This window comes from Anthonomus grandis, chromosome 23, assembly GCF_022605725.1.
Source record: "Anthonomus grandis grandis chromosome 23, icAntGran1.3, whole genome shotgun sequence".
NCBI lineage: Eukaryota > Metazoa > Arthropoda > Insecta > Coleoptera > Curculionidae > Anthonomus > Anthonomus grandis.
Genome location: NC_065568.1, coordinates 120,210 through 143,362, shown reverse-complemented (window position 1 = coordinate 143,362; position 23,153 = coordinate 120,210). Strand labels below are relative to the sequence as shown.

At 31.4% G+C, this 23,153-nt stretch overlaps 2 long non-coding RNA genes across 5 annotated transcripts in view; both read left to right on the top strand.

Moving 5' to 3' along the window:
* The first annotated feature begins 6,345 nt into the window (after positions 1-6,345).
* Positions 6,346-7,281, top strand: LOC126749287 (uncharacterized). The gene is made up of 3 exons (XR_007664986.1): positions 6,346-6,607; positions 6,667-6,977; positions 7,107-7,281. It is a non-coding gene; the product is annotated as an uncharacterized LOC126749287 (long non-coding RNA).
* An 11,976-nt stretch (positions 7,282-19,257) lies between these two features.
* The window catches only part of LOC126749282 (uncharacterized), a 37,946-nt gene continuing 34,050 nt past the window's right edge, over positions 19,258-23,153 (top strand). The window contains exons 1-2 of one of the 4 annotated variants that reach the window (XR_007664971.1): positions 19,258-19,403; positions 19,565-19,698. This is a non-coding gene — a long non-coding RNA (uncharacterized LOC126749282). Of the gene's footprint in view, positions 19,404-19,564; positions 19,707-23,153 lie in introns of all 4 variants that reach the window. The other 3 variants (XR_007664969.1, XR_007664967.1, XR_007664958.1) reach the window with 3 other exon arrangements.

Sequence of the window (23,153 nt, the reverse complement as noted above, 5' to 3'; positions counted from 1 at the left end):
TGTTGTTTTTTTTTTTGAAGATTTCATTCCTTAAGGCATAAACCACATTATGCTCTTCTCTGCAGTTATTACCATATGATTGTTATCCATTTCATACACATGTTTAATTTTAAAATTTCATATAATAAATAGTTTTGACAATCTACCCTCATATAAAGCAGATATTATTGGAACAGTTTTCTATGAGCTACTGTTTATATGTGGCGATCAGTTTAAATTTGTACATACACTTAATCAGAAATATTTCATAGACAGTATTTATACCTGAATGTTCTTACATACTTAACTAAAGGAGTGCTTTATTCTTTTGCTTAATCATAATATATCTTGTTTAATCAATGTTTTTAATTTATTTAGAAAGTCATTTCAGATATGTACTTAGGTCATTCATAAGTTACAATGCCTTGCAGAAAAGCAAACATATCTGGTTTCTAAATTGGTACACTGGCTGAAAGGGAGGACAAGAGAACTCCAAAGACTAACCCTTTCAGCACACTTACAAGTATCTTTTAGTTTCTCATAATGCTCTCGGTCAATTAAATATTTATTTATTCATTTATTCAATCAATATACGGGAAACCCCATTGTACAAAAGATTTGGTTACAATATTAAATAAAGTAAAAGATGTATAATTAACATAATAAAAGTACTTTCACTAACATAATAAGACAGTATTCAAAACATATACACAAGAAATAAACACAATAAGAAAACAATAAATTAAAATATTTGACCCAGTTGACCAATAAATCCAGAGAGTGAGCTTGCAAATGGATCAAGTTCAGGGTGAGAGTTGAAATAGGCAAGACTAGGACAGATTGGAGAATGTAAAGAATAGTTGGAGTGACAGATTGGTAAAGCAAACAGTTCATGTCTCCTTAGGGTGCGTGCAGGGACCTTTAAATTAAAGCTGTTGATGAGAGCAGGGCAATCAATAAGCCCATGAATAACCTTATACATAAAGCTGAGGTCACTTTGAATCCTTCTAGATTCCAACGATTGAAGTCCCAATATTGCCTCCATGTCAAGTAGGTTATCCTGCATATTCAACTTGTAGGAACAGTACTGGGTAAACCTCTTTTGGACTCTTTCAAGTTGCATTTTGTGACAATTATAAAAAGGAGACCAAATGATCGAGGCATACTCTAAATGACTTCTAACCAATGAACAATAAAGTATCTTCAAAGTAGATATAGACATGTCACGACAAGTTCCTAAAACAAAACCTAACATCTGAGAGGCCTTCCCCTCCACAAGATCACAGTGTTTCCCAAATTTGAGCTGAGTATCAAAGACTACTCCTAAATCCTTTATTGAGTCAACAGAACTAAGTACTATGTCATCAATAGTGTATATATTAATCATTTTATTTTTAAGTCTAAAGAATCCAATTGAGTAGCACTTATTTACATTTAAAGAGAGATCATTCATATTAGCCCACTTTATAAAAAAATATGTGCTATTTTACAGTTTTTTTTGTAAGTAGAAGTCCATTGTTGAAGTGGAGTGGCTATAATATAGTGGGTTGGGAAGACTTTTCTCGACAAATGAAAATGCCAATCTTTTGTCAAGAGGTATGCATTTTGATGAGTTGATGTTTGTTGCATCATCATCAGACTCTAACACTACATAGCTGTAATGTTTACATGAAAAACCAGGAAGTTTTTCTGCCCTTCCCAACCCGCTATATTTTAGGTAGGTAAAATAAATGGTGGCCACAGTTAAATAATTAAGTAAAATCATCTTTATTTCAGAAACACCTATGTTACACTTACACATCACTTTATCTGATAGAAAAGAGAGATTTAACAAAAATAGCTGTTCTTTCACCTAATTTAAACATAAACACAATTTATTCATGCCATATACACAAAGGAGCTCACATATGTCACAGAGAAAATCTTTACACTTCTTAATATTATTAATAATCAAAGGATTTAAAGCCTAAAAGTTTTATATTATAATTACATATATGAGAAATCATCGTTTAGAAATTCTTGTATTGAGAAAAAACATTTTTTCAATAAATATTGTTTTATAGTAAATTTAAATTGCAGTAAAAAACTTGGCAGTTTAATGGTAGCAGGGAGAGCATTATAGAGTTTGGGACCATAGAAAGAAACCCCACACATACCCTTGTGTATCCTATAAAGATCTGTATATATATATGTTCTCTATTTCTCGTAAAATGATCATGTACATTTTTGTTTGTGGAGTAATTGCTAATATGTTATTTAATATGTACCAAACTGTGTAATATATAAATACTTCTCTGTAAGGAAACTATCTTTGGTACTGAAGTAATAAAGAATATTAAACAACAATAAAGAACAGATAAAAAAAAGTCTCTCTAGTTTTAGATTGGTTTTTTCTGCTTCTTTTTACCATCTTCCACCTTATCATGAATTCAATACTTGAAACATCTTGCTGCTAGAATCTGTATTCCTCCCCATTGATAGTGCCACAACTGGATGCTATCTACTGCTTCGATTATCCTCTTAGATTTTTAAAGCCTGCCATCTTGCTGACCAGAGCATTCAGACTAATGTGTGACAGTCAGAAGCAAAAACATTAAGATACCCTTGTATGGGCGCTCATTGTTAGATCATACAGATATCTATTTGTTATTCATATTTTACTAGGGACACATAACTGTAGTTGAATTTTCTTACTTTTTTAAGGTTACACGCCTCTTGCTTGAAACGCAGAAAACTGATTATATACTTATATGCAAGGTGTAATATAACATTTACAACGTTTAGTTAAGCGCAAATTTGCCAATCTTCAACATTTTGGACCTTATTCCAACTTATAAGTTCAATATTTTTTCCTTTTTGGTATTATTATTTATTTACAAAGTACATGACACTCATGACAGAGGTTAGGTTGTCATTGCATTAAAGCTCACATTACATTAAGGCTTACCTTTAACGCTTGCGTTTTCTTTACAACTTATTCAAATAATAACAATGATCCACAGTTAGATTTTGTGGTAAAATAAATAAATAGTCCACATTAAACCTCCACTCCCGCACCCAAAATGCCATGTATGAGTCCTTTTGTCACATGAAAACACTGTCACAAGAATTATCACGGCTAAAAGAACTTGATTTGATAGAAGATATGCACATAATCGGATTCTACAGAGTCTCTTGAATAATTTCACACCAATTTCAGGAAATTCTGAGATAATTTAAGCATTTTATCAATAAAAATAAGAAGCAAGTCCGAGCCGATACATCCACGTTGACGTTGACTGCTCACGTTGACGTCATGTCATGTTGTCAAAACCGCCGTAAAACTCGGCATTAAAATCGCGGGTAGACGTCAAAATCGACCATTTTCAGACGATGATTTCGGGTATAAAAAAAGGTTTTTACCTTATGATTTGTACATGGAAAAATAGTATAAAGCCTTAGGAACAGTTTAACATCAATTCTGGACTGATTCCAATCGGTTTTAGTAGTTAAATTTCGATTATAAAAAGGGTCTTATTTTAAGTGCAAACGGGCGAAAATCGCCGGTTTCGCTGCCATGGAGACGCGCACTTGTTGGGTGCTAGACCATATTAGTTATTATACCCTGTGAGCTCCGCCCGGGGGGGTACCAATATTCAGCTGACCGATTTTTTGGGACTTTTCATGGAAAATTCCATTTTCTTGGAAAATGGTGACATTTGAAACAAAATGGTATTTAGTGGATTATAACCAGATAAATTCCGCGTGTCTGAGGACAAAAATGGTCTTCGTAGGTAGCATAGCCATTGCGGTATAAGGCGTCAAAGTCAAAAAATAGTGTAGAGCAAAAACTACTCTACGTAGATGATTGTAGAGTGTGTCAAAAAATTGCTTTTAAAAGGTTCTTTAAATGCTCCAATTGAATGAAACCTCTAAGTGCCTCCACTAAAAAGTTATTAATATTTGAAAAAAAAAAGTGTGAAAAAGGGTATTTTCAACTGAGGGCTTCTCACCCTGTATAAACGATAGCCTTAAACTTAATACACCGTTTTATTCGGAAAGAACGCAGGTTCAATTAATCCAAATAAATTTTTTTTAAATTTTGCACCATAAAAATTTCACAGAAAAAAAACTAAAAAAAGTCAATTTTTTAAGGTTTTTTTGGTTTTTCTCCTAAACAAAAAATTTTTTTAAAAAAAGTCCTAAATAAAAATTGTAGCTCTCGATAAGGCGCACACATCTTCTGTGAGTCACTGTTTCCGGAAAGATACCGTTAAACCGTCAGAGGGGCTAGAATATCACAAATGTTTGAAACTTTGAGCGTTAAAAAAAAATACTTCCCGTGTGCTGAGAATTACCAAAAAGTATACAGTCCATCTAGAGATGAGGTCTAATCGACCCGTTAAATTTCATAAAATTCAAACAACCGTTGCGACCTGTATCGAAGCACGCGGAAAAAATCGAACAAAAAAAATTTTTTGAGTTCTAAGGCTTCCCCCTCCCAACTAAAAAAACAAATCAAAAATTGTAGTTGATAGAGTTGTAGCCTCATATATCTAGATTACGAAAAGGTAAAAATCACTTCTCTACCCTAATTAGAAAAAAAGTTATAGGCACTTTTGTCCGCCGAGTCCCGAGGTTGTGCGAAAACTCCAAAAAAAAAGCGTCCCACCATAAGAGCTACGCTCTTATAACAAGTACGAGCTTCGCTCGTACTTTGATCAGTTGGGACCAGTAGAAAAGCTTTTGGTCAGAGGAAACTAATTCAAAAAAGAATTAAATTTATTAGAGATTGTTTAACAGGTGCTGCCCCGGCAACGCTGTGAGCTTAACGACCATTTGTTTTTACGGTTTTTGGGGTATCATGCTTCTAAGAATCATGATGTGATAAGAGCTCCGCTCTACTCTTTTCATTCGGCCGTCTTCCTTCAAAGATTGCCGATCCAAGTGACAAGCAACTCGTTAAACAGCTGCTCTGAAGATTTTGAATGAGCCATCTGTGTAGATCCTCGAGCAATGAGTTGTGTATTCTCACTATTCACCTTTTCTCTAAATTCTTCCCTTGAAAACCAACAGATGTATTTCATATTGATCTCTTCTTATTCTAGGTCCAATACACCATAATTTGCACTATTTTATTGTTATCATTAGCTTTATCATTAGTTTTCCTGCATTCTATTGAGAGCTTTGGTGTTTCTTATTTTTTCGATTCAGGATATGTGTAGTGTTCTCTTATACATTTCGAAAGCTTTAATGCATTTTTCAAGCAAAAAATTGACAGTCAAATGCAGTCATACAGGAGGATGAAGGTTGGTGAAAACTTCTAGGTCTAGGCCACACCTGATAAAGATGTTTTTTATGGCGATGAGAGTAAGTACGCTGAAATAAATAATAAGACTCTAGCACACACTTTTGCATAATATATCAACCCTTTGTAAAAATTCAATAATTTTACCTAAATAAAACATAAATTTTTGGCAAATCATGTTTCATAAAATCCTGCATTGAAATATTTCAAACTGGTTTTGCCATATATCTTTTCTAATATCCTTTATTTTACATTGGCCTTTATATTAAGGTTAATACAATGAAATATGCAAATGATAATCAGAAACGGAATAAGGAATTCAATAAACCATTAACGGATTGAATCGGAGCTACAGAAGCCGAGATATTAATGAAACATTGGAAAAAACAAAAGAAAACTTGTTTTTTCCCACTATATCACTTTCTTTTTCTTAAAATGGCTATTGACTAATTTCAATGTAAGCCCTAAACAGATAATTTCTAGTAAAAAAAACCAAAGAAACACATTTTGTTCGAAAATCGACAGAGAAGGATTAAAAAAGGTTATAACCGATTTGACTCTAAAATGAACAGAAAACCTATTTATTTGCATTTTTCAATTCTCGAAGAAAGTCCGTGTTTAAGATGAACATTTTTTCAAAATATGCTCCCAATTCAATTTTTTTATTGGTTCAAGATCATTCAAAAAATAGTAAAAAAGCTTATTGACAAATTTTTTTACAATTTATGGGAGTGCCACAATAGAAAAGGAAAAGATTAGACCGTATAATAATCTGTGTATTAGGATTGGATAAAAGAATTCTTACGTCGACTGTTCTATTTTCCATTTTCATTTTGAAAGTCAATTAGGTAAATGGAAAGATCAATAGAAGCTAAAATTAAGCTAGTAAAATAAACCATTGAAATAAAATAACCGTCACTTGCTTTAACAACCCCTGCAATGAAATTTATCTACTAAACTTACCCTATGTCGCCCAAACCCTAAATTGAAAAAAACAATTAGAACTAGGTATATGAATTTTGCCGCCAAAATATTAAATTATCAAACCGACCGTGAAAAAATAAATTTTAGTGCGCCCATGACATGCCAAGCTCAAACAGCAATGCTCAATGACATCTGAATTTGACAAGTCAGTTAAATTCAGATGTCAATGTCAACCCAATAAAACAATAATATAATTCACCTTGAGAAATTATTATTATTTTTTAACTAATATTTATTGGAAAACTTCAACACAAATTATTTGCTAAATAAAACTGATGAAAATCTCATAACTTCATTCAAGTTCGCATATATTTTGCCTGTGTGGCCTTTGTTTTGTGTACCTAGAATTATTACAAGGTATGATTTGTTTTCATCCTGGTCAACAATTTAACAGCTATGGGACCCATTTGTTGTAGGAGAAGAATTGCATGTTTTAACTGCTGATTAGACTACACAACCAGAAATAAATAAGCTAAATGAAGTATGTTAGGATTCCACAGAGATCATGAAATGTGTTTGATAGGACTCAGACCATGCACTTAAGGACATCCGTCAAGAAATCATTGAGATTCTACCATATTGATGAAATTGGGAAACCAGGAAGAACTGCCTGTCTTTACTGTTGGTTAGAGTACACAGCCAGAAATAAATAAGCTACAGGAAGTATGTTAGGATTCCCCAGAGATCATGGAATATGTTTGAAGGGATATGAATCAGCTTTTTTGTTGTGAGTAAAACGGAGCAATATTTTAATAAAGTTTTACTTATTACTGGATTCACTGGAAGATAATTTATATACTTTGTGTTGTCTCAATGAAATATGCATATCTAATTATATATACTTTATTTGTTTCAGATCTTGAATAGGCAAAATGGCACGAGAATCTTCCAACTGGACCCAAAGTCTCTATTTTTGGTTAGAAAATAAAACTTATTTAATGTTTATGTTCCATGACCTGTTTATTGTTTTATTAAATTTTGTCATACAGTTATTTACTTTTAATAATTAAAGAGAAAATTGATCTATAGTAGTTGTTGTTGTTTTTTTTTTTGAAGATTCCATTCCTTAAGGCATAAACCACATTATGCTCTTCTCTGCAGTTATTATCATATGATTGTTATCCATTTCATACACATGTTTAATTTTAATCAAAATTTCATATAATAAATAGTTTTGACAATCTACCCTCATATAAAGCAGATATTATTGGAACAGTTTTCTAAGAGCTACTGTTTATATGTGGCGATCAGTTTAAATTTGTACATACACTTAATCCGAAATATTTCATAGACAGTATTTATACCTGAATGTTCTTACATACTTAACTAAAGGAGTGCTTTATTCTTTTCCTTAATCATAATATATCTTGTTTAATCAATGTTTTTAATTTATTTAGAAAGTCATTTAAGATATGTATTTAGGTCATTAATAAGTTACAATGTCATGCAGAAAAGCAAACTTATCTGGTTTCTAAATTGGTACACTGGCTGAAAGGGAGGACAACAGAACTCCAAAAACTAACCCTTTCAGCACACTTACAAGTATCTTTTAGTTTCTCATAATGCTCTCGGTCAATTAAATATTTATTTATTCATTTATTCAATCAATATACGGGAAACCCCATTGTATAAAAGATTTGGTTACAATATTAAATAAAGTAAAAGATGTATAATTAACATAATAAAAGTACTCTCACGAACATAATTAGACAGTCTTCAAAACATATACACAAGAAATAAACACAATAAGAAAACAATAAATTAAAATATTTGACCCAGTTGACCAATAAATCCAGTGAGCTTGCAAATGGATCAAGTTCAGGGTGAGAGTTTAAATAGGCAAGACTACGACAGATTGGAGAATGTAAAGAATAGTTGGAGTGACAGATTGGTAAAGCAAACAGTTCATGTCTCCTTAGGGTGCGTGCAGGGACCTTTAAATTAAAGCTGTTGATGAGAGCAGGGCAATCAATAAGCCCATGAATAACCTTATATATAAAGCTGAGGTCACTTTGAATCCTTCTAGATTCCAACGATTGAAGTCCCAATATTGCCTCCATGTCAAGTAGGTTCTCCTGCATATTCAACTCGTAGGAACAGTACTGGGTAAACCTCTTTTGGACTCTTTCAAGTTGCATTTTGTGACAATTATAAAAAGGAGACCAAATGATCGAGGCATACTCTAAATGACTTCTAACCAATGAACAATAAAGTATCTTCAAAGTAGATATAGACATGTCACGACAAGTTCCCAAAACAAAACCTAACATCTGAGAGGCCTTCCCCTCCACAAGATCACAGTGTTCCCCAAAGTTGAGCTGAGTATCAAAGACTACTCCTAAATCCTTTATTGAGTCAACAGAACTAAGTACTATGTCATCAATAGTGTATATATTATTCATTTTATTTTTAAGTCTAGAGAATCCAATTGAGTAGCACTTATTTACATTTAAAGCGAGATCATTCATATTAGCCCACTTTACAAAAAAATATGTTAAATCATTTATAATATTTTCACTAGATTAGCTATTTTACAGTTTTATTTTCCAGTAGAAGAAGAACATGAATACTCACACAATTCTCTTAAATATTCCAAGTTAAAGGAAAAAACATTCAATAATATTTAAATCTTTTTTTTTTGTAAGTCCATTGTTGAAGTGGAGTGGCTATAATATAGTGGGTTGGGAAGACTTTTCTCGACAAATGAAAATGCCAATCTTTTGTCAAGAGGTATGCATTTTGATGAGTTGATGTTTGTTGCATCATCATCAGACTCTAACACTACATAGCTGTAATGTTTACATGAAAAACCAGGAAGTTTTTCTGCCCTTCCCAACCCGCTATATTTTAGGTAGGTAAAATAAATGGTGGCCACAGTTAAATAATTAAGTAAAATCATCTTTATTTCAGAAAAACTTATGTTACACTTACACATCACTTTATCTGATAGAAAAGAGAGATTTAACAAAAATAGCTGTTCTTTCACCTAATTTAAACATAAACACAATTTATTCGTGCCATATACACAAAGGAGCTCACATATGTCACAGAGAAAATCTTTACACTACTTAATATTATTAATAATCAAAGGATTTAAAGCCTAAAAGTTTTATATTATAATTACATATATGAGAAATCATCATTTAGAAATTCTTGTATTGAGAAAAAACATTTTTTCAATAAATATTGTTTTATAGTAAATTTAAATTGCAGTAAAAAACTTGGTAGGTAACAGTTTAATGGTAGCAGGGAGAGCATTATAGAGTTTGGGACCATAGAAAGAAACCCCACACATACCCTTGTGTATCCTATAAAGATCTGTATATATATATGTTCTCTATTTCTCGTAAAATGATCATGTACATTTTTGTTTGTGGAGTAATCGCTAATATGTTATTTAATATGTACCAAACTGTGTAATATATAAATACTTCTCTGTAAGGAAACTATCTTTGGTACTGAAGTAATAAAGAATATTAAACAACAATAAAGAACAGATAAAAAAAAGTCTCTCTAGTTTTAGATTGGTTTTTTCTGCTTCTTTTCACCATCTTCCACCTTATCATGAATTCAATACTTGAAACATCTTGCTGCTAGAATCTGCATTCCTCCCCACTGATAGTGCCACAACTGGATGCTATCTACTGCTTCGATTATCCTCTTAGATTTTTAAAGCCTGCCATCTTGCTGACCAGAGCATTCAGACTAATGTGTGACAGTCAGAAGCAAAAACATTAAGATACCCTTGTATGGGCGCTCATTGTTAGATCATACAGATATCTATTTGTTATTCATATTTTACTAGGGACACATAACTGTAGTTGAATTTTCTTACTTTTTTGAAACGCAGAAAACTGATTATATACTTATATGCAAGGTGTAATATAACATTTACAACGTTTAGTTAAGCGCAAATTTGCCAATCTTTAACATTTTGGACCTTATTCCAACTTATAAGTTCAATATTTTTTCCTTTTTGGTATTATTATTTATTTACATAGTACATGACACTCATGACAGAGGTTAGGTTGTCATTGCATTAAAGATCACATTACATTAAGGCTTACCTTTAACGCTTGCGTTTTCTTTACAACTTATTCAAATAATAACAATGATCCACAGTTAGATTTTGTGGTAAAATAAATAAATAGTCCACATTAAACCTCCACTCCCGCACCCAAAATGCCATGTATGAGTCCTTTTGTCACATGAAAACACTGTCACAAGAATTATCACGGCTAAAAGAACTTGATTTGATAGAAGATATGCACATAATCGGATTCTACAGAGTCTCTTGAATAATTTCACACCAATTTCAGGAAATTCTGAGCTAATTTAAGCATTTTATCAATAAAAATAAGAAGCAAGTCCGAGCCGATACATCCACGTTGACGTTGACTGCTCACGTTGACGTCATGTCATGTTGTCAAAACCGCCGTAAAACTCGGCATTAAAATCGCGGGTAGACGTCAAAATCGACCATTTTCAGACGATGATTTCGGGTATAAAAAAAGGTTTTTTTACCTTATGATTTGTACATGGAAAAATAGTATAAAGCCTTAGGAACAGTTTAACATCAATTCTGGACCGATTCCAATCGGTTTTAGTAGTTAAATTTCGATTATAAAAAGGGTCTTATTTTAAGTGAAAACGGGCGAAAATCGCCGGTTTCGCTGCCATGGAGACGCGCACTTGTTGGGTGCTAGACCACATTAGTTTTTATACCCTGATCATCGGGCCCGTAGGGGTACCAATATTCAGCTGACCGATATTTTGGGACCTTTCATGGAAAATTGCATTTTCTTGGAAAATGGTGATATTTGAAACAAAACGGATTTAGTGGATTATAGCCAGATAAATTCCGCGTGTTTGAGGGCAAAAATGGTCTTCGTAGGTAGCATAGCCATTGCGGTATAAGGCGTCAAAGTCAAAAAATAGTGTAGAGCAAAAACTACTCTACGTAGATGATTGTAGAGTGTGTCAAAAAATTGCTTTTAAAAGGTTCTTTAAATGCTCCAATTGAATGAAACCTCTAAGTGCCTCCACTAAAAAGTTATTAATATTTGAAAAAAAAAAGTGTGAAAAAGGGTATTTTCAACTGAGGGCTGCTCACCCTGTATAAACGATAGCGTTAATTTGAATATACCGTTTTATTCAGAAAGGATGCAGGTTTAATTAATCCAAATGACATTTTTTTAAATTTTGAACCATAAAAATTTTACACAGAAAAAATTAAAAAAAAGCATTTTTTTTGGGTTTTTTTGATTTTTCTTCTAAAAAAAACATTTTTTCAAAAAAATTCCTAAATAAAAATTGTAGCCCTCGATGAGGCGCACACATCTTCTGTGAGTCACTATTTCCGGAAAGATACCGTTAAACCGTCAGAAGGGCTAGAATATCACAAACGTCTAAAACTTTGACCGTTAAAAAAAAATACTTCCCGTTTGCTGAGAATAACCAAAAAGTATACAGTCCATCTAGAGGTGAGGTCTAATCGACCCGTTAAATTTCATAAAATTCAAAGAACCGTTGCGACCTGTATCGAAACACGTGGAAAAAATCGAACAAAAAATTTTTTTTGAGTTCTAAGGCTTCCCCCTCCTAAACAAAAAAACAAATGAAAAATTGAAGATAATAGAGTTGTAGCCTCATATATCTAGATTATAAAAATATAAAAATCATTCCTCTACCCTAATTAGAAAAAAAGTTATAAGCACTTTTGTCCGCCGAGTCCCGAGGTCGTGCGAAAACTCCCCAAAAGTAGCGGCCCTCCATTAGAGCTTCGCTCTAATAACAAGTACGAGCTTCGCTCGTACTTTGATCAGTTGGGACCAGTAGAAAAGCTTTTGGTCAGAGGAAACTAATTAAAAAGATTGTTTAACAGGTGCTGCCCCAGCAACGCTGTGAGTCATACAAGGTCTTGTTTTTACGGTTTTTGGGGTATCATGCTTCTAAGAATCATGATGTGATAAGAGCTCCGCTCTACTCTTTTATTTCGGCCCTCTCTCTTCAAAGATTGGCGATCCAAGTGACAAGCAACTCGTTAAACAGCTGCTCTGAAGATTTTGGATGAGCCATCTGTGTAGATCCTCGAGCAATGATTTTTGTATTCTCACTATTCATTCACCTTTCCCCTAAATTCTTCCCTTGAAAACCAACCGATGTATTTCATATTAATCTCCTCTAATTCTATGTCCAATACACCTTAATTTGCACTATTTGATTATTATCATTAGCTTTATTATTAGTTTTTCTGGATTCTATTGAAAGCTTTGGTGTTTCTTAATTTTATGATTCAGGATATGCGTAGTGTTCTCTTATATATTTCGAAAGCTTTAATGCATTTTTCCAGCGAAGAATTGAGTCAAATGCAGCTATACAGGAGGATGAAGGTTGGTGAAGACTTAGGTCTAGGCCACGCCTGATATTTATGGTGATGAGATTAAGTATGCTGAAAAAAATAATATGACTCTAGCACACACTTATGCATAACATATCAACCCTTTGTAAAAATTCAATAATTTTACCTAAATAAAACATAAATTTTTAGCAAATCATGTTTCATAAAAACCTGCATTCGAATATGCCAAACTGGTTTTGCCATATATCTTTTCTAATATCCTTTATTTTATATTGGCCCTTATATTAAGGCCAATATAATGAAATATGCAAATGATTGTCAGAAACTGAATAAGGAATGCAATAAACCATTAACGGATTGAATCGGAGCTATAGAAGCCGAGATAATAATGAAACAGTGGAAAAAACAAAAGAAAACTGATTTTTTCCCACCGTACAATTTTTTTTCCTAAAATGATTATTGGCAAATTTTAAAGTTAGTCCTAAACAATTTCCAGTAAAAAAACCGAAGAAAAAAAATTTTTTTTTTTGGTCGAAAATCGAAAGGGGTAAGCCCACGAAAAATTTCAAAAAAATGGTTTTTATTTTTTTATAAATAAACTATAACTCTGACAACTTTTTGTATTGAATAAATGTTCTTGGGAATATTAAGAGGTATCCGTCTGTCAAAACGAATCGGTTTTAGCTATTATAGAATCGGAGAAAATTGGAAAAAACTGTTAATCATAAATATCGAAATATCAAGAGCCCTATGGAAAAACTTCAATTTTTAATTTTTCTATCTTGTACTACTTCAAAATATCTTTAAAAAAAGTTATTACCAATTTGACTCTAAAATTAACAGAAAACCTACTTCTTGGCATTTTTCGATTTTCGAACAAAACCCGGGGTCAAAATGAACATTTTTTCAAAATATGCTCCGAATTTAAAATTTTTTTCTTCTGGTGAAAGACCATGCAAAAACTAGTAAAAAAGCTTTATGATAAAATTTTCCACGATTTATACGAGTGCCACAATATAAAGGAAAAGATCAGGTCGCATAAGAATTCATGTATGGGGATAAGACAAACGGGTTTTTTCGTGGATTTTTTTGATTTTTTAGTTTTATTTTTAAGAGCCAATAGTAATAAAATATCAAAAGAATTGACAGGAGGAGAATAACGAATAAAAGAAATCATAAACGAATTAAATCGAAGCTATAGAAGCCGAGATATAAGTAAAAATGTGGGAAAAACAAAAGAAAACTAGTTTTTTCCCACAGTAACATTTTTTTTTCCTAAAATGATTATTAGCAAATTTTAAAGTAAGCCCTAAACTAACAATATATAGTAAAAAAACTCAATAAAAAAAATATTTTTTTTTTGGTCGAAAATCGAAAGGGGTATACCCACGAAAAATTGCAAAAAAATGGTTTTTATTTTTTTTTAAATAAGCTATAACTCTGACAACTTTTTGCTTTAAATAAAAGTTCTCGGGAATATTACGAGGTATTCGAGTGTTAAAACGAATTGATTCTAGCCATCACAGAAACGGAGAAAATAGGAAAAAACTATTAAATCAAAATATCAAATTATCAAGAGCGCTATGGACAAATTTAAATTTTTTATTACTCTATCATGTAATATTTTAGAGTACCTTTAAAAAAGGTTATTACCGATTTGACTATAAAATGAACACAAACTTATTTATTTGCATTTTTCGATTTTCAAACAAAATCCGGCCCAAAATGAGCATTTTTTCAAAATATGCTCTGAATTCAAAATTTCTTTTTTCCAGGTAAAGACCATTCAAAAAGATGTGAAAAAGCTTTATGACAAAATTTTCCACGATTTATACGAGTGCCACAATATAAATGGAAATGATTAGGTCCCATAAGAGTCTATGTATTCGGATTATGCAACCGAGTTTTTACACCGATTTTTTTAAATTTCTTACTTTTATTTTGAGAGACACATGTAGTAAAATATGAAAGAATTAACAGGAGGAAAAACAGGAATAAAAGAAACCATCAACGAATTGAATCGAAGCAATAGAACCCGAGATATTAGTAAAAATGTATGAAAACCAAAATAAAACTCGTTTTTTCCCACTATATCACTTTTTGTCTTAAAATAGCTATTGAATAATTTTAATATAAGCCCTAAACAGATAATTTCTAGTAAAAAAACCAAAGAAAAACATTTTTTTTTGTTCGAAAATCGACAGGGAATGATTTAAAAAGGTTATAACCGATTTGACTCTAAAATGAACTGAAAACCTATTTATTTCCATTTTTCAATTCTCGAAGAAAATCCGTATTCAAGATGAACATATTGGTTCAAGATCATTCAAAAAATAGTAAAAAAGCTTAATGACAAAATTTTCTACATATTATGAGAGTGCCACAATAGAAAAGGAAAAGATTAAACCGTATAATAGTCTGTGTATTGGGATTGGATAAAAGAATTTTCACGTCGACTGTTTCTATTTTCCATTTTTATTTTAAAAGGCAATTATATTAAAAGAAAAAAAAATAGGAAACCATCAAGGAACTGAATAGAAGCTATAAAATCTGACATATCAGAAAAAGTTAAAAAAAAGAAATTGAAGCAGGTTTTTTACACTGCAACTGGTTTCACATTTATATTCTACTTAACCCCTACTTTAAAAAAATCCCATAAACTAATATTATTACTACTAATTATTACTCTTAATTTCTTTACAAATAATTTTAAGCTATTAATAACCTTAAGCCTTAATAACCCTGTTTCTTACGATTACAACTACGACTGTCATAAATAAAAAAATATACAACAATCACTATTTTCCTTATATATAAGCCTAAATAAATCGAATGCCAACTCTCAATCAAATGAATAAAATAAGAAAGAAAACTTATAGTCAAGTGACTCTTTTTTTCTATTGGCCCTGTGCCGAGCACATTTACCCACAAGTTTCAAGCAGAACAACAGTAATTATGATGAATAATGGCTCATATCACATCTACCTATATCTCAAACAAATTTGAAAAACTCATTGTGTCACTTAATAATCTAAAAACTTATATCTAACACTCTAACCTATACATATATTATAGATATATGTATCTATTAATTATTTTATTGCGTGTCTTATATGCTTAATTATTTTATTGAATTATATGAAAAGTTAGTCACGTGACCTTAAAATTTAATATTGCAAAAATTTGCTAAAAATTGTTAATTGTATCCTATATAAACCCCAAATACCAAATGTCAAACAAATCAGACCCATAGGAAAAAAGTTTTGATTGTCACGTGGCCATGAAACTTAATATTTTAAAAATTTATTAATTATCAATATTTATAACCTTAATAAAACTTAAATACCAAATTTCAACCAAAGCGGACAAATAGAAAAAAGTTTTAATAGTCGCGTGACCTTTAAACTTAATATATCAAAAATTTGTTAAAAATTAATAATTATTTCCTAAATAAACCCCAGATACCAAACATCAATCAAATCGGACCCATAGGAAAAACCTTTTGATAGTCACGTGACCCTCAAACTCAATATTTTAAAAATTAGATACAAACCAATAATTGTTTCATAAATAAACCCCAAATACCAAATTTCAAACCAATCGGACCCATAGCAAAAACCTTTTGATTGTCACGTGACCCTAAAACTCAATATTTTAAAAATTTGTTAATAATCAATAATTATTTCCTAAATAAACCCCAAATACCAAATTTGAATCAAATCGGACCCATAGGAAAAAAGTTTTGGTAGTCACGTGACCCTAAAACTCAATATTTCAAAAATTTGTAAAAAATTAATAATTATACCCTAAACCAAACCCAAATACCAAATTTCATTCAAATCGGGCAAATACAAAAAAAGTTAAAAAAAAAAAAATTACCATATAAAATAATAATACCCATTAAATCCCGATTAGATTTTTTTTTTATCATTAGGACCCACTGTGTTGTAATTTTTGTCTAGCAAAATGCCTTGTATAGCCACTGTGTCGCATGAATATTATATTATATTACACGGAAAATGCTAAAACGTCAAACGTTGCCGAATTATCACGGCTAAAAGAACCCGATTTGGTAAAAGATATGCACATATTCGGATTCTCCAGAGTCTCTGGAATAATTTCGTACCAATTTCAGGAAGTTCTGAGCTATTTTAAGCATTTTATCAATGAAATTAGGAAGCAAGTCCGAGCCAATTCATCCACGTTGACGTCATGCTGTCAAAACGTAAAAGTCAGCCGTAAAAGTTGGCATTAAAATCGCGCGTAGACGTCAAAATCGACCATTTTCAGACGATGATTTCGGGTATAAAAAAAGGTTTTTACCTTATGATTTGTACATGGAAAAATAGTATAAAGCCTTAGGAACAGTTTAACATCAATTCTGGACCGATTCCAGTCGGTTTTAGTAGTTAAATTTCGATTATAAAAAGGGTCTTTTTTCGGCGAAAATCGCCGTGTTCGTTGCCATGCGCACGCCGGCGAAAACGCCGGTCATAGGTGACTCGAATGTACCTCTTGTGTGGGTAGATTTTTAACGATTTTTCGTACTTGGGACTTTTTTGAAAAAAAATTACTTTTAGGGTACTTGTAAAAATAGCGAAAAAATGAAATTTTAGTATGTTATAGTAAAATGAATGGCGCATCTGCTCGATTAGTTTTGGTTCTTCTATCACATACCAGGTGCGCACAATTAATTTCCAAAGTCAAAAAATGTTAAAAAATTCATAACTCAAAAACGGTTTTACTTAGGAGTACGGTTGAAACTGCAAAAGATTCTGCTAATCACACGCTACAAACCGCCCATAAGCCATTTGGCTCTAACTGGCGCCACTAAAAAGTTATTAAGGCTGGAAAAAAAAAAGTGTGAAAAAGGGTATTTTCAACTGAGCGCTGCTCACCCTGTATAAATGATAGCGTTAAACCTAATACACCATTTTATTCGGAAAGGACGCAGATTTAATTAATCCAAATGACATTTTTTTAAATTTTGCATTCTAAAAATTTCACAGAGAAAAAACTAAAAAAAATCAATTTTTTTGGGTTTTTTTAATTTTTTTCCCAAAAGAAAAGATTTTTTCAAAAAAAGTCCTTAATAAAAGTTGTAGTTCTCGTTGAGGCGCACACATTTTCTGTGAGTCACTATTTCCGGAAAGATACCGTTAAACCGTCAGAAGGGCTGCAATATCACACATGTCTGAAACTTTGAGCGTTAAAAAAAAATACTTCCCGTATGCTCAGAATAACCAAAAACTATACCGCACTGTCTCACGTAAACTCCAATCGATCCGGAAAGTTTCATAACATTCAAAGAAGCGTTGCGACCTGTAGCGAATTCCCATTGAAAAAATTGGACAAAAAAAAATTTTTGACTTTGAAGGCGTCCTAGTGCTAAACAAAAAAACAAATGAAAATTTGTAAATAATCAGATTAAAGCCTCATATTTTTAGATTATAAAAAGGTAAAAATCACTTCTCCACCTTAATTAGAAAAAAAGTTATAAGCACTTTTATCCGACGAGTCCCGAGGTCGTGCGAAAACTCCCAAAAAGAAGCGGCCCTCTATAAGAGCTACGCTCTTATAACAAGTAGACGCTTCGCGTCTACTTTGGTCCGTGGGGACCAGTAGAAATTTTAAAAATTTTTGTCAGTACTACAAAAAAAATCTCTACAATAATCCAAGGAGTGCCCTAAACACGCAGTGGGGAAGAGACCTGCCGTATCCTCATAAGGCTCTGAGTTCAAACCTTAGCCTCGGCATGGTGCTCTACCCAACTTTTTCTTTTTTTAGTACTTGGAAAACATTAACATCTATAATAAATCCAAAAATCTCATCCATTATTCTGTAAGAGACCAACATACAAAATTGACGAAACACAAAGTCACGGTCGCACAACATGTAATTAAACGGGCTACACGTGTTTCGCTCTAGTTAGAGCATCATCAGGCCTTTAGAAGCCATCCACACACTTATGCTGTAACTGATGATGCTCTAACTAGAGCGAAACACGTGTAGCCCGTTTAATTACATGTTGTGAGACCGTGACTTTGTGTTTTTCTTTGTTTTTCGTCAATCTATAGTAAATACAGAGAGAAAAGGAAAGGTCTTATTATATATTATAATCAAAAATAAATTTCATTGAAATATTACTAACTTATTTCTGGGTATCATGCTTCAGAGAACCATTATGTGTTACAATACGCTCCGCTCTTTAATTTTAGTTTAGTAGAAAATATTCTCAAAACTTGCATATATCAAAATTATGTCAGGGTTCTAAAATGAATCGGTAATAAAATCGTAAACCAGATCAACATTGGAAATAATTTAAAAAATTTGCTTTGGTCCGATTGAAAAAAGTACTATACTACCAAATAGTTACATCTATTCTGTAGCAATAAAAGTTATAAAATTCTGTCTATTATTAATTTTAATATTATAAAGTGTATCGTTTAACTCTTAGCCATTATTTATAATTTAATTGTTAATTATGCCTAAAAAAACGAATTAACAACTTTGGTATTGTTTGGAAGGTAAACAGCCTAATTCCTTTATGTAAAGCCACCTTAACATGTTTTTGCATAATTCTGACTCACGTTGGTTGCTATCGGGCTTAAGCCATAAAAATCGAAGAAAAAAAGAAGAAGACGAAGAGACTTTCACCTGTCATTTCAATGTCACTTTCCGGCCCACAAGCATAAACGCCACCGGCAACGGAAGTTCCCAAAATCCAAACAAATGTTGGAAGATATTTTTAAGTTTCCACATCTTTCTTACTTTCCTATATGAAAATAAAATGTAAGTATCACAATTACACACATACAAGTTTTTTTTTTTAATTCAGTTTCATAATTACCAATTTTTAGTGAATAATCCTGAAATTTATGAAAATACATACATTTTAAGGTTATGTCATAATGTTTTGATTGTTATATTTGATTTTGTTTTTGTTATTTTAGTGGACTACACCAACAAAGGTTATGTGTTTTGCACCAGATTGAAAGCATCATAGCGAAAAACGGACCTGTCATATCTTTAAATTTTCAAAAGAGCCCCTGGAAAAAGAAAAATGAATATCTTTGCCAAGGAATAGGTACTAAGGTATTTTTACTAAATCTTTCATTTTTTTTAATACCTAAATGAGGTAATTTATAAATTTTGTTCCTTGTAGGCAAATGGATAAAAAACCTTCAGTCCATGCATTGGTATGTAATTGTTGACAAAAATACAATGAATGGCCTCACTACTTTTCCACATGCAAAGAGGTTAACCAAGGAGAAATTAAAGAAATTGTCAAAAACCTAGGTAAGTATATACTTCCAACTTATTTTTATTTATTTCAAAGCTTGATTTTTTTCAAGGTAAATACAGAATTGCTTAGTACAAACATATCTATACCCAGTACAAGTTCGTCCACTTCTTTGAAGCATGGTACTTCAAACAGAGACACTGTCAACAATTTTGTAGAAGGTGAGCCGGTGTCAAATTCCAGTAAGGGACATGATTTCAATTTTGCACCAACAGCAGAGCTAAAATTCATTTTGTCGCAAAAAACTGGAGGATGTGAAAGAAAAAAGTGCAGAAGTTAAAATTAAGTTTTTCATATGAGCACATAAAAAATAATCATGACAAAGTTCAGTTGTATACAGGTTTGACATGTAATAAATATTTTTGTAATCTTATTAAGTTAATTAGTTTTATATATTATTTAAATAATAATTGTATACTTCACATAGAATATGCAGAAATTATATGTACATATATAAATTTTTTTATTAAGATAAGGACAACATGTATTAAAGCATAACACATAATATAAACACACACGTAATATCTTCATTAAAAATTCTGATTGTATGTTATGTAGCATTAGAGCCTAAAAACATTAAGGAGAATAAAGGTCGTTATTGGCAAATGACAATATTATTTTCTCTATTTCCTACATTTTTGGTGAAGGGAATAGGCTCTGCCCTAAAAAGCTAGGTTAAACCAAGAGCAAAAAAGTTTAGGTCTCATGAGTGTAAGTAAAGTAAACCTTTCTATTAAAAAGGCCATCCAAGATAAAAAAAATATACTAAAAATATTAATGTTAATTCTTTAGCGACATCTAGGGTGGATATGCTGAATCAACTCATCAATTAATTCACTGTCGTACTGATGAAAGTTATGGCGTATTCACCAAAGTATGCAGATAATCGCTGATTTCAAAATAATTTTATTTGCGTTTTCAAATTATGCTTAAAATTCAAAACTTCTTTTTTTACCTTAAAGGCCATGCAAAACTTAGTAGACAAGTTTATTAAGTAAATTTTCCACGATTTATACGTGCCACAAGATAAAGGGAAAAGAGGGTCCCATTTATTAGGGTATTGGGATAAGACAACTAGGTTTTTATGTCGATTTTTTTTATTTTCCATTTTTATTTTGAAAAGCAATTGTAATAAAATATAAAAATAATTAACAGGAAAAGAATCGGTAATAAAAGAAACTATTAACGAATTGAATCGAAGCTATAGAAGCCGAGATATTAGTAAAAATGTGGGAAAAACAAAAGAAAACTGGTTTTTTCCCACGGTACAATTTTTTTTTTTTAAATGATTATTGACAAATTTTAAAGTAAGCCCTAAACTAACAATTTCCAGTAAAAAAACTCAATAAAAAAAAAATTTTTTTTTGGTCGAAAATTGAAAGGGGTATACCCACGAAAAATTTCGAAAAAATGATTTTTATTTTTTTCTGAATTAACTGTGAGTCTGAGAACTTTTTGTTTCAAACAAAAGTTCTCGGGAATATTACGAGGTATCCGTATGTCAAAACGAATCGGTTCTAGCTATTATAGAATCGGAGAAAATTGCAAAAAACTGTAAAACATAAATATCGAATTATCAAGAGCCCTATGGAAAAATATCAATTTTTTATTTTTCTATCCTGCACTACTTCAGAGTACCTTTAAAAAAGGTTATTACCAATTTGACTCTAAAATGAACAGAAACCCTATTTCTTTGCAATTTTCGATTTTCGAACAAAATCCGGGGTCAAAATGACCATTTTTTCAAAATATGCTCTGAATTTAAAATTTCTTTTTTCTGGTTAAAGACCATTCAAAAACTAGTAAAAAAGCTTAATAGCAAAATTTTCCACGATTTAAAGGAGTGCCACAATATAAAGAGAAAGATTAGGTCCCATAAGAATTCATGTTTGGGGATAAGAAAACCGGGTTTTTTCGTGGATTTTTTTGATTTTTCAGTTTTATTTTTGAGAGCCAATAGTAATAAAGTATTAAAAGAATTGACAGGAGAAGAATAAGAAATAAAAGAAACCATAAACGAATTGAATCGAAGCTATAGAAGCCGAGATATAAGTAAAAATGTGGGAAAAACAAAAGAAAACTTCCTTTTTCCCACCGTACAATTTTTTTTTCCTAAAATGATTAATGGCAAATTTTAAAGTAAACCGTAAACTAACAATTTCCAGTAAAAAAACTCAATAAAAAAAAAATTTTTTTTTTGGTCGAAAATCGAAAGGGGTATACCCACGAAAAATTTCGAAAAAATGATTTTTATTTTTTTCTGAATTAACTGTGAGTCTGAGAACTTTTTGTTTCAAACAAAAGTTCTCGGGAATATTACGAGATATCCGTATGTCAAAACGAATCGGTTCTAGCTATCATAGAATCGGAGAAAATTGAAAAAAACTGTAAAACATAAATATCGAATTATCAAGAGCCCTATGGCAAAATTTTAATTTTTTATTTTCCTATCCTGTACTACTTTAGAGTACCTTTAAAAAAGATTATTACCGATTTGACTCTAAAATGAACGGAAAACCTATTTCTTTGCATTTTTCGATTTTCGAACAAAATCCGGGTCAAAATGACCATTTTTTCAAAACATGCTCCGAATTCAAAATTTCTTTTTTCTGGTTAAAGACCATTCAAAAACTAGTAAAAAAGCTTTATGACAAATTTTTCCACGATCCATACGAGTGCCACAATATAAATAGAAAGATTAGGTCCCATAAGAATTCATGTTTGGGGATAAGAAAACCGGGTTTTTTCGTGGATTTTTTTGATTTTTCAGTTTTATTTTTGAGAACCAATAGTAACTGGATATAAAAAGAATTGACAGGAGAAGAATAAGGAATTAAAGAAACCATAAACGAATTGAATCAAAGCTACAGAACCCGCGATACTATAGTAAAAATGTGGGAAAAACAAAAGAAAACTGGTTTTTTCCCACCGTACAATTTTTTTTCCTAAAACGATTATTGGCAAATTTTAAAGTAAGCCCTAAACTAACAATTTCCAGTAAAAAAGCCCAATAAAAAAATAATTTTTTTTTTGGTCGAAAATCGAAAGGGGTATACCCACGAAAAATTTCGAAAAAATGGTTTTTATTTTTTTATAAATAAACTATAACTCTGATAACTTTTTGTATTAAATAAAAGTTCTTGGGTATATTAAGAGGTATTCGCCTGTCAAAACGAATTGGTTCTAGCTATTATAGAATCGGAGAAAATTGAAAAAAACTGTAAAACATAAATATCGAA